This window comes from Hevea brasiliensis, chromosome 7, assembly GCF_030052815.1.
Source record: "Hevea brasiliensis isolate MT/VB/25A 57/8 chromosome 7, ASM3005281v1, whole genome shotgun sequence".
NCBI classification, from domain to species: domain Eukaryota; kingdom Viridiplantae; phylum Streptophyta; class Magnoliopsida; order Malpighiales; family Euphorbiaceae; genus Hevea; species Hevea brasiliensis.
This window is the reverse complement of record NC_079499.1, coordinates 12,611,670-12,627,173: the sequence shown is the minus strand read 5'-3', so window position 1 is coordinate 12,627,173 and position 15,504 is coordinate 12,611,670.

Sequence of the window (15,504 nt, the reverse complement as noted above, 5' to 3'; positions counted from 1 at the left end):
GGCCTCCGCCCCAATTCAGAGGCAGGCGACATCTTCGAAATGAACACATTCTTCAGGGAGAGAAAACCTCCCCATGGACGAGCTACCGTCCATTCTTAAAGAAACCGACCTACAGTCGTTCAGCCAAGAATACAACATTCACCCTGACTTATTCGAACTCATTAAGTGTCACGGCGATCTTCGAGCCGATCACTTCTTTGAGGGGAATAACATGATCATGGTGTACGAAGAGCAGTTAAAAGCCGGGCTGCGGTTCCCTTTAGATGACTTCTTCGAAGAAGTTCTGAAATTTCACTAAGTATGCATCGCCCAAGTTCACCCGAACTCGTGGCGGATTCTTGTGGCCTTCCGTGGCCTGTGCCGAGCTAAGGGAATTAGTCCTACTGCCAAGGTGTTCGCCGACCTTCATAGGTTAACTCGTCGAAAGGACGACGAGTATTGGTTTTTCCAGGCGAAACCTCACTGCGGGCTTTTTACCGATCTGCCGTCCTCCCTTAAGAATTGGAAGAACCGCTTTTTTATCCTGAGAAGCAAAATCCCAAACGGTTTTGAGGGTTTCCCACGCAGTTGGCTGCATCAGGGTCCATTAATTCCGAGGCACCTTGCCCTGAATAGGGAAGAGGGCACAATGGTGATGGATTTGAAAGAGCAGGCGAGCAGAGAGAAGGTCTCTTGCCTGGATGCGGTGACTGCCGAGCTACACCATTGGACTATGGAATTGATCACCGGCAAAGATCGCGGGCTTCAGCTCTCTGACCTCGGCATTGGTATTTTCTACATCTCAGATCTCAAGACCTTAGCGATCTCACTGACCTCTTCTTTGTGCAGGTATGGCAAGCGGCGAAGCCTCCAAGGAGAGCCAGAAGCGAAAGAGGGAGATCTCCCGGAAGGTATGGGAGATGAAGCGGGCCGAGGAGATGCAGACACCTCGTCACGAGCCCGGGGAAATACGAGAAGGCTCGTCTCAACCTTCGGGACCGCCGATCTCCGAGGTGGAAGTAATCCGATCTCCTCCTCGGAGGGAAGAGTCGCCTCCGCCTCCTTCAGTTGTTCCGGGCGCGGAAGGGGGTCCTTCCCAACAACAGGTGAGGCCCCTTTCTCGCGGTGGCCAGGTCTTGGTCCATTCACTGGAGAAAAATCGCACGGTTCGGGAGAATCCTGGTTTCGGGAGACTTAGTACTGGGGATCGGTTTCAAAGTTTATTAATTCTGGGGATCGGCCAAAATATGGTGTCGACAGTCTTGACAGAATGCAAGCCAACGTTATTAATACAAGCAACTAGCACAGCGACGATTGTGGAGGAGCATATTCGACTTCGAAATTCAACAACTTCAATGAACCCTCCACAGAATAGATGAACTATGTGAATAACAGAGGAAACTTCAACCATCCGTACTCAAATACTTACAACCCTAGATGGAGGAACCACTAGAATTTCTCATGGTCAAATTCGCAAAATCAGCCAATGAACAAACAGCAAGGGTACAGACCACCAGCACCTCCTGGGTTTCAGAACAGAGGATAAAACTTTGCACAGCCACCAGCACCACCTCAACCTCAACAGCCTAAACCGAAGATGACTATGGAATCCATAATGGAAGGCCTCCTAGCAGCAGAACAACAACAAAATGAAATGATCAAGCAGCTAACTTCCAGAATGGACCAACTTACTACTCACAACAAGATGCTTGAAAATCAAATTGCTCAGCAAGCAAGTTCTTCAAGCAAAGCTGCTAGTAAACTACCTAATCAACCAGAGATGAACCCAAAGGAGCATTGTGAGGTAGTTACATTGAGGAGTGGAAGAATTCTAGAACAACTAGAGGAAAAACCAATAGAAGAAACCTCTAATAAATATGAAAGCCAAGCAGAGAAGAAAGAGGAAGAAGCCAAGAAGGATTAGGAAGAGGAAGCAAGGAAGAAAAAGAAGCTACCAGAGCTATATCAGCCTCCCCTACCTTTTCCTCAGAGATTCCAGAAAGCAAAATTGGAAAAATAGTTTGAGAAGCTTTTAGAAGTTTTATAGAAACTCTACATCAACATTCCGTTCATTGAAGCACTTTCTTAGATACCATCCTATACCAATTGTTTAAGGAAATTATGTCAAAGAAAAGAAAGCTGGAAGACTATGAGACTGTTGCTCTAACAGAGGAATGCAGTGCCATACTACAAAACAAACTGCCTCCAAAGCTGAAGGATCCAGGAAGCTTCTCCATACCTTGTCTCATTGACGATAAGAAAATAGACAAGGCCCTCTTTGATCTTGAAGCAAGTGTGAGTCTAATGCCTCTATCAATATGTTAAAAGCTAGAGGTCAGAGAACTGAAGCCCACAATAATTTCACTGTAATTAGCTGATCGGTCTGTTAAATATCCTATGGGCATACTTGAGAACATCCCTATCAAGGTGGGCAAATTCTTCATTCCAGTTGACTTTGTTGTCCTTGAAATGGAAAAGAATGTTCAAATCCCTATCATCTTGGAAAGACCTTTCTTGATAACCGCTGGAGCAATCATAGACGTAAAAAATGGGCGGCTAACTCTCAAGGTAAGAGATGAAAAGTGGAATTCAACTTGTTCAACACGATAAAACACAAATTTGAACTTGATGAATGCTTTAAAATTGTTATGGTTGACAAACAAGTTGAAGAGGAATTGCGTAAAGCATATCCTAAAGATCCCCTTAAAGCATGCTTACTGCACACTTACACTGATGATAATGAAAACACAGAAATTATAGCTTGCGCACAATATTTAGCAGCTCATCCACCCCCACCCTTGGCTCAAGCTTTTGAGGTGGAGGAGCTAAAGGAGGAACAACCCAAAAGTAAGCCAGAAAACAACACTGAACAGGTAGAACTTAAACCTCTCCCCTCCTCACTACGGTATACATTTTTGGACTCAAACTCTAAATATTCTGTTATTATGAATGCTAGCCTGTCTGATATAGAAGAGGAAAAATTACTAAGAGTACTTAGGACCCATAGCAAGGTTATAGGGTATAAAATAGAAGACTTAAAAGGGATTAATCCCTCGATTTGTATGCATAGGATACCTATGAAGGAAAATAGTAAACCCACTATTGAACACTAAAGAAGGCTTAACCTAAACATGAAAGAAGCAATTAAGAAAGAAATTCTGAAACTATTAGATGCAGGTATTATATACCCAATTTCTAATAGTAAATGGGTTAGTCCAGTACATGTAGTGCCTAAGAAAAGCAGGACAACTGTCATCTAGAATGCAAATAATGAACTGATCCCTACTAGGGTAGTCACTAGTTGACGCATGTGCATAGATTATAGGAAATTAAATAGTGCCACCAGAAAAGACCATTTTCCTCTCCCTTTCATTGACCAAATACTAGAAAGGCTAATAAAATATTCCTACTTTTGTTATCTAGATGGGTATTCGGGATTCTTTCAAATTTCTATTCACCTAGAAGACCAAGAAAAGACCACATTCACATGCCCTTACGGAACCTTTGCATATAGAAGAATGCCTTTTGGTCTTTGTAATGCCCCTGCTACCTTTCAAAGATGGATGATGGCTATTTTTTCCCCGATTATATTGAAAATATCATGGAAGTTTTTATGGATGATTTTTCTGTCTATGAAACTACTTTTGATTATTGATTAGCTAACTTATCCAAAGTATTGCAAAGATGTGAAGAATTGAACTTGGTCCTCAATTGGGAAAAATGTCACTTCATGGTAAGAGAATGCATAGTTCTTGGTCATCTGATATTAGAAAGAGGGATTGAAGTTGACAAGGCAAAATTTGAGATCATAGAAAAAATGTCACCACCAACATAGAAGTGTAAAGTTTTTTGGGATATGCAGGCTTTTACAGAAGATTCATCAAAGATTTTTCCAAAATAGCTAAGCCATTGAAAAATTTATTAAGTCAAGATATTTCCTTTGATTTTGATGAAAATTGCCTTGCTTCTTTCAACACGATAAAAGAGGCCTTGATCTCAGTACCTATTATGCAACCACCTAATTGGGAGCTACCATTCAAAATCATGTGCGATGCAAGTGATTATGCTGTGGGAGCAGTACTTGGACAAAGGAAAGATAGAAAAGTCCATGCCATTTACTACGCTAGCAGAACACTTGACGACGCGCAAATCAACTACGTTACCACAGAAAAGGAATTCCTAGCAGTAGTGTTTGTGATTGACAAATTCAGATCCTATCTTCTTGGATCAAAAGTCATTGTATAAACAGACCATGCTGCTATCAGATACCTTTTGAATAAAAAGGAAGTGAAGCCAAGATTGATTTGATGGATCTTACTCCTTCAGGAATTTGACCTTGAAATCAAGGACAAAAAGGGGGTCGAGAACGTGGTAGCTGATCATCTCTCAAGGCTGAGACACGAGGACTTAAAAAAAGCTAAAGAGTTGCCAATAGATGACTCATTCCCGGAAGAATACCTATTAGCCTTATCCTGAGCTCCATGGTATGCTGATTTTGTGAATTTTCTTGTATGTAGGGTTTTGCCACCCAACATGTCTTATCAGTAAAGGAAGAAATTTCTGCACGATGTGTGATATTACACATGGGAGGAACCTCTGCTGTACAAGAGATGCAATGACGGGCTGATAAGATGATGCATACTGAAGGAGGATATAGAGAGCATTCTCAAGTACTGCCATTCATCACCATATGGAGGACACTTTGGTACCATAAAAACAACAGCTAAAATTTTACAAGTAGGATTTTACTAGCCTAATATGTTTAAGGATGTGAGATCCTTCGTGCTAGCTTGTGATCAATGCCAAAGAACAGGTAACATTTCCAGAAGGAATGAAATGCCACTACACGGTATACTTGAGGTAGAGCTATTTGATGTGTGGGGGATAGACTTCATGGGCCCATTCCCCTCCTCCTTTAAAAACAAGTATATTTTGATTAGTATTGATTATGTGTCAAAATGGGTAGAAGCAACAGCCACGCCAACCAATGATGCCAAAGTGATCACAAAGTTCCTTAAGAAGAGTATCTTCATAAGATTTGGCACACCACGAGTAATAATCAATGATGGAGGAAGTCACTTCTGCAACCAACAATTTGAAATACTATTAAAGAAGTATGGAGTGACTCACAAGATAGCCACACCTTATCATCATCAAACCAGTGGCCAAGTAGAGATTTCAAATAGGGAGCTGAAGCAGATTCTAGAGAAAACAGTAAATCGCTCAAGGAAGGACTAGTCTATAAAGTTATATGATGCACTGTGGGCATGCTGCACTGCATACAAAACTCCAATTGGTACAACAACCTTTCGACTAGTTTATGAAAAATCATGCCACCTCCTTGTCAAGCTTGAACACAAAGCTTACTAGGTGATTCAGACCCTGAATTTTGACCTCAAAGCTGCTGGTGAAAAAAGGCTCCTACAGCTCAATGAGTTGAAAGAAATCCGACAAGTCGCGTATGAGAATGCCAAAATCTTTAAGGACAAAACCAAAAGATGGCATGACAGACGCATAGCAAGAAAAGAAATAAAAGAAGGAGACCTTGTCCTGCTCTTCAACTCTAGGTTAAAACTTTTTCCAGGAAAGCTAAGATCACGATGGTCCGGGCCCTTCAAAGTTATGCAAGTCTTCTCGCATGGAGCTATAGAGATTTGGAGTGAAACCTCAAGAGCATTCAAAGTGAACGGGCAAAGACTGAAGCCATACTTCTCGGGAGAACCCATAGAGAAGGGAGCCAACTGCACCTTCAATCATCCTCCAGACAGACCATGAATAATGAGGGAACAGTCCATCTAAAGACTATAAATAAGCACTCTTTGGGAGGCAACCCAAAATTATTATTTTTATTTTTTTATATAATTTCCTTTATTTTAACTCTTATTTTTGTTTTATGTTTGTTCATGCTTTATTTCATAGGCACCCCAAGTCTCTTGGACCTATCGAGGTGAAATCCTAGCATATATTTGAAAAAGAGATGATTAAAGCATTCTTTCATTTAGTCCCATTAAGCCTTAAGCCACCCTTAGTTACAATATACTCCTTGCAGCCAACTTGAGCCTATATTTTCACCTGTATAATTTTCCTTGTTTACCCACTCATGTTTACCTAACCCCTAGCCTAAACACTCACCTCACCCTTTTGAGGAAGTCTAGTGTATAAAGGATAAGCATATCAAATGTAAAAGAAGAAGAAGATGAAAATACTAAGAAGAGTGCAAGTATACAATTAAAATCAAAGAAAAACTTGTCTTTCTAGCCAACAAAAGCAATGAGTTTGGGGGAAAAGACAAAAGGGACATGAAAAAAAAAAGGAGAGAAGAGTCCTAAAATTAAACACCATGACAAGTATGCTTGGCACTATAAACCCTTCTTCCCTATGCAAAAATCAACATAACAAACTTGGTATACTTAAGGCCTTGTCCATGAAAGCTAACCTCAAATTTGCATTCCTTAAAACTCTTTCATTGGTAACCAAATTATCATCCTTTAACCCCATTACAACCTTTTTAAATACCTTTTGATCTTTTGAAAGTATGTGTTACATTAGTGGAGATAGGAAATTGAGATGTGCCTATAGTGTTGGAATTAAATCAATCTCAGCAATTTCCATAATAGAGGCTAAATTTGAGGTGAGTGAGTATTTTATAAGTCTATCCTGGTAAAATAGGTAATTTGTAACTTATTAATAGCCATACATAGAGGAGCAATTGCTTGAAACACCACAAAAAGGAGGGGTGAGGTTTTAAGCAGGTAGCTATTGAAACCTTTACCCCTTAAAGGAAGGGAATTGGCATGAAGGTTGAAGGAGTTCAATTATATGCATATTGAATTTATGGTTATACTTTTGAGTTTTCCCCTAAAATGTATTCCAAAAAGGTTTTCAATTTGCTTGAAGACAAGCAAAAGTTTGAGTTTGGGGGTATTTGATATACTTGTATTATATAGATGTTTTTAAGTATATTTGTATAATATTTCATAGCATTTAGATAAGTAATCTCATGCATAATCATCAATTTCATGTAATTTTATAAATTCCATTGCCAAACTCTAAATTTTATGTTTTTTATATGTTTCCAGATGTTTTGAAGAGGTTCAAAGGCATAGGAGCAGAGTAGAGAGCTTGGAAAGGCTAAAGAATTGAGAAGTGTTGCTGATACACCTTACACCGATCATGTAATCAAAGCCATAGACCCGTGTAACTTACTGCCAGGAGAAAGACAAAGAGCCTAGGAAGAATCAAAGTACACAGGCCGTGTACCATGCCCCGTGTAAAATATGACAACCCGTGTAAGTCTCTGCCGGGCCAAGCTTGAAGATTTTCCTAAAGTATAAAAGCACACGGGCCGTACCTGAGGCCCGTGTAACTACCGGAGGCCCGTGTAAAGTCCTGTCCCGATACAAGATGCAATAATTCAAGCTCCAGTAAGTTACACGGCCCTGGGCCGTGTAGTGACACACGGGCTGTATATCACGCGACAATCAGTTTCCTGAATTGGTTCTAGCTCCAGCTTTGACAGAGAGAAGAGACTCCTAATGCCTTGAGGACTCTAAAAACCTAACCTTAGATCATTCAATATAAATAGAGGAGCCGCAGAAAATAGAAGGGTGTTTTTTAGTTTTGAAGTTTTAAGAGAAAAATCTTAATTCCAGACCTAATCTCGCCTTCATATTCATTCTTCACAGCCATCTTGGAGAGTAGATCATCAGTATAAGAGGGAAGCCTCCAACCGAAGTTCCACAAGTTCAAGGCTGCAAAAAATCCTCATCAGTTCTTTTATTCTATTTCTTTAAAACTGTTTATGTTCTTTTATTTTATTTCTATTATGTTTGTTAAACTCACTATGAGTGAGTAAATCCTTGATTATGGAATTAGGAGAGTAATGCTTGTAATTATTATTATGGATGAATAATGAGTTTTATTTATTGGATTTGGGTTTTGCCATTTGATTCAATTTCTTGTGATCTTAATGCATGCAATGTATAGGTACCCACTTAGTATTGATTACAAATATTAATTGAAGGACTGAAAGGTGAAGATTAATATTAGAAAATCAAGATTTTGAACCTAGAAAATCTAACCTAGAGATAGGCTAATGACCTTTGTGGAGTTTTAAAATTAATCATAGATCTTAAAGGGTTTTATTAGGACTAATCACCAACAAAAGTAGGGTTTGGCTCTAATTAGAACACACCTTAGGTGCCTTGAGAGAGGACCTAGGATATCCTAGGATTAATTTCCATCAAAGTGACGATCCTCAATCCAATGAATAGACAAGATTAAAATCCATTATAAAATTACAGTGTGAAATCTTAATTCTGGAATTGTTTCAATAGATAGTTTTATTCAAAGTTTATTTTCAGCATCCAAAATAAGTTTAATATACTCTTCATTCATATTTGGTAGCCTAAATAATCAGAACTACTGTGTAGTTTGGTACTTACTAACTAAATTCCTCGTGGGACGATACTTCACTCACTACTTTATTACTTGTTAGCGATCTGTGCACTTGCGGGGTTGAAAATGTAACACCCCTACATGCATAGTCCTATACATTCCACTATTCCGGTGATCGATGTCGGTCCGGATAGTCAAGGGGTTTAGAACCAAAATTAAGTCATCTATAAAAGCCATAAATGAAAATAAATAGCTAGTACATGAAGATGAAATGAAAATTAAGAAAACAAGGCATAATGGGTTAAATGAGTCAAGGCCACAGCGATGGGTGACTGAACTGAAAAGTGACTGCGAGGTTAGTCTCTGCCCTATTTTCGAGTGGGACCCTATGACATCCCAGGCCTAAGAATTATTGCGAAGCTAAGGGCAATATGAAAATCACAGAAAAGAATTGAGAACAAGTTCAAATAATTAAATCAGTGTTCCGGAAGCAATTTAGCACTGTTGGAGAAACGGATCAGACCGGTGAGGGGCAAAATAGTCAATTCACCCTTAGAGGTAACTTCTGGCCTAAATGTCCATTAAAATGTAGGAAATTAAAATTCTGAAAAATGATTAAAAACATGAAGATTTGTGGAAGGAAAAGAAAAAGAAAAGAAAAGAAAAAGGTAAATTATGATATCACCATTAGATAAGCATGATGTAATAAAAAATTTATTAATTTATATTTTGGAAATTAGGGGATAATTACTAAATAAAGTGACCAATAAAAAAAATACAAAATAAATTCATTCCATCTTCTTCTTGCTTGCCGTCCCACTCCCTCTCTCTTTCACTCTCTCACTTAAACCTCCATGGATGAGTTTTGGGAGCTCTTAAAACCCTAAAAATTCTCCATAAATTTACTAAGTCCCAACATCAAAATCTATCCCTAGACCTTGCTAAGCTATTTGGGAATAAGAAAGAAGAAGAAATTGGAGAAATTGGAGCTTTGGAAATTCAAGAGAAAGGTGAGTTAATTCAATCTTCTTTTTTTAGTGCAATCGAGTGAATTGATATAGAAATTGATGAAATTATATTGAGAAACTTGAAAATTTTGCATGATTGGGAGAGGGAGAAATTTCAGCCAGCCTTTCAATTGAGGGGAATTGAAGTGTTCTAATCTAATTAAATGTGTATTAATGCTTAAAGGACTAAGGATAAATGATTTGTATGTTTAAATTTCATGAATTGAAATAATTGGTGAATCAGGGTTCCTGATCAATGGGAAATTTGGGGAAAATTTAGGGGAATTGGTGAATGGATGCCAATTGACCTAATTGAGGCTTAAATTGGTCAATTGGTGTGAAATGGGGTGTGATTGCATAGTTGAAATTGGAATTGAATGGTGAATGGTAATGGTCTAATCTGGATAGCCTGACCATGGTAAACTTAAATGGCCATAACTGAAATTCTATTGCTCCAATTGGTGTGAGGCTAATTGGAGATGAAAATTAAGACCCAAAGCTATAACTTTCATGTAGAAAGCCAACCCTAAAAATGACCATAAGTTAGTGAAAAGTTAGGTTGAATCTGGATTATGCACACTGCCACTGTACAGAATTGACTATATGAACAGTACTTGTTCAAATGGTCATAACTTGGCGTAAAAATGTCCAAATGACCTGATTTTTATATTAATGGAAAGCTTATACATAGTAGAACAACTTTTATGAAGAAACCAACCCAAATTCTAGCCAAAACCTAGTCAAATTGCTAACCAAAGTTGGTCCCTCAAATCTGACAGAACCAGAATTGTGCCCAGAATTCTAGATTTTATCAATCTAGCCAGCCACATTAGAAATAGCATAACTTGAGCTACAAAACTCCAAATGGAGTGATTCAAAAAGGGAATTAAATCTAAGACATTAAGGAACAAGTTTGATGAAGGAAAGTTGGCCAAATTTCTACTATAGAAGATCCAATGGAACAGTAAAATCAAGTGACTCAAAACTGAAAATTTGTAATTCCTCCTAGGAAACTTTAAATTTAATTTGGCAATCAATGACAACAAAAATGTAACCTAAAATGTGGTATGTGGGGATGATAAGAATTAGTATACCTATTTAGTATGAGGAAGTAAACATTTTGACCAATTGATTAAATAAATAGTAACCATAAACATACCACATACAAAGAATTCAACCCTTAGAGGAAACTTATAAGGAAAATTTAATATGCATAAATTTAATTGTTGAATCAATTATGGTAAATGAGTTGAATGAATATTAAAATGTTTTAAACTATGTATTTCAATAGAAAAATATACTGAAAAGGATAGGAAACAAGTGAGTCAAGGTAAAGAGGCGACTCATTAGAGGCTTATGCACGATAACTTTTCACTTTTGGTTTACTATTAGAAAATTATTTAAACACATTTTGGAATAATTTGTGTTAAATAATGCCTTAAGAAATGTTGTGTTGCCTACTTTGTAAATATGAATTTGAAATGAAAATTGATTAGTATTTTGCATGAAATGTTTGAATAATATGATTTTGAATTTGGTTTTGGATTCACACTTAGTATGACAGTATCATTTTATTCCTCCTCCATTTATGGGGTTGAGATTGGTTATATTCCTCCCTCTCTGGCTTCTCAGTTTGAGGTTGAGATTGAATTGAGTACTCATATAACTAGTTAGCCACCTCCCTCATTGATTTCAATTAGTGGGATTGAGATTGCCTTATTGTGGTGTACAACACGGCATCGATTAGAAATTCTGTGTAATGACCTAAGTTGTGTATTGATTAGCAACACTGTAATTTATTAATTATTTTGATAAAATGGTATTGTAAAGGTTGACATCAATTTCATGAAATGTGATTGTGAAAGGATTTAAATATGTGTTATCAATGTACGCTTTTATGTTCAACAACTTTAAATTTTTATTGTGCACCACTGAATAAAAGTTACTCAATGATAGATTTTATTTGCTGTCGCAGATAAGTGAAAGGACAAAGTAGCAAAGTGAGTTACTACAATGACAAGAGCATATTTTGAGGATTTTTATACGGGTATATTAATTATACCCCTTATCATTTAGTTTGGCGTAAATATTTTTGTTCATATATATCTTTTGTATTAGTTGAGCAGTTGTATAGTCAAATTTTTAATGATATTATTTTTGTTCTCTTTTTTTGAAAAATTAAGATTTTTGTGTTTATATTAAATAAGTTAAATAAAATTGATGTTTATTTTAAATTGTGTTGAATTGAGAATTGATGGATATTGAAATTGCTTTGAGTTTGTGTTGTATTGAGGATTTTTGGAGTTGGGATTGGGAAAATTACATTGGAAGTACTTTCTTTTCAGGTTTTGAAGAACTGTTTTCTCAAATTACAACCGACATTCTGCCGAAATTTTATAAATTTTGCAGAAGGTTGGATTTATCAAAAAGTTGACTTATGATATAAATTGAATTTAAAGGCTTTTTAGTAATGATTTAACATCACTTTTCACTTTAAAATGAGTTGAATTCGGTTTAAAATCCCTTGTAGTATATTTAATGAGTTATCGGTAGACGAAGTTCAGTAATTTATTAGGTATACTATGAGATCATATTATGCCTTATGGAGGAGTAAGGTGTGGCAGAAAAACCAACAAACAGCCTTGAATCCTCTTTTTGATGAAAAAATTATAATGAGAAATCAATTGACCCTTCTCAATTTTTAATAATTTTTAGGGTATTAGACATCATTGAATACAATTATGAGAATATATTTTATTATTTTTTTATATGTTGACCCCTAGAAAAAAAATTTTTGGATCCACTATTGGCAGGAGCCATCGCTTCCTTAAAATTTTAATTTGTAATTGGGATTAAGTTAAATGTGGGTGTATATATATATATATATATATACACCCACATTATACACCCACATTTAACCTAATCCAACCTGCCAATGGTGGATCCAAAAGAATTTTTTTTAGGGGTCAACATACAAAAAAACAATAAAATATATTCTCTTAAAATTTTAACTTGTAATTGGGATTAAGTTAAATGTGGGTATATGGCACTGGGTGGGGATAACCCCAGTGAACCAGCATACTGCCTAGAACTTTTGGCCCATGGCACTTGGACTGTTACATTGTAAGGAGTTGGAGTTGTGCCTCTGCTAATAGCTCAAACTTTTAGCACGATGGTAAGTGCTTAATCCAACTATTGGTATCAGAGCCAAGATCATGGATTTGAATCATTGGCAGTACTTGGAGGGGGGAGGGGGGATTGTTGGCACTGGGTGGGGATAACCCAGTGGGCCAACATCCTACCCCAATCTTTTCAACCTATAGCATTTGTACTGCTACGCTATAGGGAGTTGGAGTTGCGCCTCTGCTAATAGCTTAAGTTTTTGGCATAATAGTAAGCGCTTGGTTTTACAATATTTTTTTGCTAGCAAAAATTTAAAAAACTTTTTAATTGGCCCAATTAAATAAAAATTTAATGCCATATTTAAGAATTTAAGAGATTTTTTTTTTTTGCCAAACCAGATTAAGAAATTAGTGGCACACTTTCTAAATTTCACTTTAAGTAATAAAAAGAAAATTTAAAAAGATTAAAATAGTGAATGAATTACAATAAAAGACACTTGGGTCTAAATATTGTGTTCGTCATTATTGGAAAAGTTATAAATGCGGTCCATTGAAAGCATATTAAAGAGAAAGGATTGAACAAGAAGAAAAGATTATGCTTTATTTATATGGTGGATTTACATTAAAGGATTGAACGAGAAGAAAAGATTATGCTTTATTTATACGGTGGATTTACATTTTAGTTTTAAGGAATGTATATATAAGGTAAATTATAAGTAAGTCTTTAAAGGTATAACAAAACACACATGTTAGCCCTTGGTTTAATTTTGTGTAACAAATTGCTTCTCAAATTTATATTTCATTAACAAATTGGTTTTTTTTTTGTTAAAATCAAACCCAACTATTAATTACCTCAAAGTCTACTAGCCAAAGTCATATAATTTTATTTAATGACCAAAAATTTCACCCAGTCCTTATTCATTTTCTATGAACAATGAGTTCTCTTCTTCTTCCCATGAAATCTCTCACTTTCTTCAACCCTAATTCTTTTAAAAACTAATAATTACCCCAAAACATATAATCCATTCTTCAACCATCTACTTATCAAAAAAGTCTCGCTCTCTCAATTTCTACAAAGATTTAGTTCTGCCCACCACTAGAGATAGCATGATTATCGAAGTTGTCTTGATCAATAGTGATTTGTCACTTCATCAACATCATCTTCACAATCCTCACAACCTTCACTTGCAACAGTTGCTGCAGTAACAATACTAAAATAGTATAGATGATTCTCAACGAAAAAACAATGGTGAGTCTAACCATGAAATGAAAGCACCTAAAAATAAAGCAAAGACATGGCTTCAAAACAAAACTCAAAGCTTGATCACTCTTTACTGAGGAATGAATAGTTTATTCAATACTTATAAGTTAAACAAGCACTTATGGTAGCAAATAGCAGCCAAAATGAGGAAAAAGGGATTTTATTCAACTTACATTTTGTGCACCATAAGTGGAGGAGCTTGTTGAAAGAGTTCAAGAAGATTAAATATCAGTATAGAGGAAGTTGGAATGAAAATAGTATGTTGTCCAAGGTGGGTAGGGGAATGTACCAATTAAATCACAGATTGCCCTATAGATTTTACTATATTAAAGAGATTTATAGGGATGATAACGAATAGAGTATTAATGAAAATCACTATATTTGAACTTGAACCCAAACTCATTTAATGTTTTTAATACTCGACCCATCTCAAACTTCATTAAAATTTATTATAAATTACTTGAACCAAAATCCGATTATGATTACACAAAAATGCCCACACCCATTTAACTTTATATATTTTATTTAAGGCTAATTGGACAAAAAATGTTAAACATTTACATCAATTTACATTTACGTCAATTTACATTTGTATTCATAATTTTTAATTTTGTATGAATAGCCACACCTTTAAGATTTGTCATTATTGTATCCAATGGAGTGAAATTGAGTTTGAAAAGTTAGCATTAAATTACAACATAGTACCTAAAGTTTTATTTGATTTACAAATAAAAGTTTTGGATATATCCGTGATTTAACATAAACGTTTGGTATTTTTAGTCAATTGATTAAACTTTATATTTTGAAAATAAATTTTATTTTATATTTATTTTTAATTGAAACTTTATACCAAATAATATTTTTTTAACTTCAATTAATGTAATTATCTTTTAAATCAAGTCAAATAAATCTATATATCTGAAAATAAAATATTAAAATAAATTCATACATCTTACAAAGTAATTTTGAAAAGAATATATAATTAAAAAGAGTATATCCTACTTGAATTTTAGCACTCATTAAATAAAATGTGTATTTTATATATAGTTAACTCTAATTAAAATGTTTATTTTATTTAATGTATATATGTTATATTTCACAATAAATCGGGCTTAAACATAATTTTTTCCTTGTTTTTTTATTAAATTTTTGAAAAACCCATTAATGAATTCAAATTTTATTTGAAAAGCAAAAAAAAAAAAAAAAACTCAAAGCAAAAATATGCATGGTTCTACAATTCTATTTTTCTCTTCACAAAAGAAAAATGAAAAAAAAAATTATGAAAATTTGTGGAAAACTTGTATATTTTACTTTTTAATTTTTCATGAGATTTGTATTGTGAAAAACTTATATAAATCATATGATTTATATGTCATAATATTATATATCATATATTTTGATCCACATAATAAATCAAGTCTACATATAATTTTTTTTTCAATTATTACTTACTAATTTTTTTAAAAACTCACCAATGAATTCAAATTCTAATTCAAGGGGGGAAAAAACTCAATGCAAAAATAAAATGTCAAAAATATTATTTTCAATTATTTAATGAATAAACTATACATAAAATACATATTTTATTTAATGAATGTTACAATCTATGTAAGATATATTATTTTCAATTATATATTCTTTTCAAAATTATTTTGTAAAAATGTATGAATTTATTTATACATTTTATATTTGGGTACATAAATTTATTTGACTTGATTTAAAAGATAATTATATTAAT